The sequence below is a fragment of the Sinocyclocheilus anshuiensis genome, unplaced genomic scaffold (assembly GCF_001515605.1).
Source record: "Sinocyclocheilus anshuiensis isolate Anshui unplaced genomic scaffold, SAMN03320099.WGS_v1.1 scaffold1136, whole genome shotgun sequence".
Classification (NCBI taxonomy): Eukaryota; Metazoa; Chordata; class Actinopteri; order Cypriniformes; family Cyprinidae; genus Sinocyclocheilus; species Sinocyclocheilus anshuiensis.
The window spans coordinates 212,413-213,912 of NW_015548521.1; positions in this window are offsets into that span (position 1 = coordinate 212,413).

Consider the following 1,500-nt stretch of genomic DNA (forward strand, 5'->3'; position numbering starts at 1 on the left):
GTCTGTCTGTCTGTCTGTCTGTCTGTCTATCTATCTATTTATCTGTCCACCCACCATTGTGTATGCCCATTTATTTATTTTTTATTATTATTCTACTTTGACTCTGCAAATTAACTGGAACACAATGAAGAAATAACAGATTTCAAGACTTGTTCACTTAAAGCATGACAATTATTTACATATATCAACTTTCCGAAGATATTATTTAAGCTTTATACAATTCATAATGTTGTTGGCTCCTTTGTGATAATGCAATATTTATATAGTTAGTATAGTTATTATAGTTTTCCTCAGGTGTAAGTCACCTCAGATTGAAGCACAAGCTAAATGAATAAATGCATATGATGATGAAGTTCAGAAGAAGAGCCTCATGCACTTGCACTTTAATGCTGATGATCGTGACATGAGAACATGTTGGTCACTGTAAGAACTCACAAGATCACACAATCTCACACTCTTTCTTCTCTCTGTTTCTCTCTGGGTTTGTAGTTCTCCCCCGAGCGTGCGGATTGAGTCTGCCAGTGATTTGAGATCCTTTGCAGTAACTTTGAGCAATCTACATTTCAAAGCATCCTTCCCCCTCTAGTTCTTTACTTTTCTTTACTTTACTTCTTGACTATACCATAACATAGACTTTCTCAAACTCTTTCAAAGTTTTTCCAATCAGAGACCAAAGCCTGTTGTTTAATACAGTGATGCATAATCTTATATTTAACTTGATTTGTTTAATATTTTGACGAAAAAATGAGTGGTGTTTGCCCATGCAAAACTTGCTGCTGCTGTTGGGTGTTTTAGGTGATAAATTAATTTATTTGTATTATTTTCTAAATTATTTTTACATTACTTTTTCCAAATTACTTCATTTTTTTACCATGTTATTCATTTATTAATTAATTTAATTTAATGAAAACTATTTAATAAATATTAAACATGATAATAATAATAATAATAATAATTATTATTATTATTATTATTATGTTTAATATTTATTAAACTATAAATACCAGAGAAGCCATTTTGCATGAGTGCGATCCTCACAATGCTCTGGGAACCATGCTCATAAATCAGACGTCCCCTCGGTGAATCGTGTGGCGTTCTCCTCTAATGAAGAAAAGAGATGATGAGGAGGCCCTACTTTTGCGTCTGTAACTCACAACACTGCAGTTTATTATTACATAAAGCAATTAAGAGGCCCCTGGACACCCACAGATGGAAATGTTTTCTCCAACAGACTCTGAGAAGATGTTACAGCCAGACCATGTTATATCTGTGAGAGGATGTCGACGCTTTGTATGTTTTGATTCGCAGCCCACAAGCATGCTTTAATTCATAGAAGGCCCTGTTAAAAGACAATGGTAGTAAATAATTTTATGAGATTCACACAAACTCTCAGGAAGTGCACCTAAGGGCAACTACGGAAAACATGGTCTATAAGCTGATAAATTAGACAAATGTATTGCTCCCAGACATCTGCCTCACAACACACACACACACTCACTC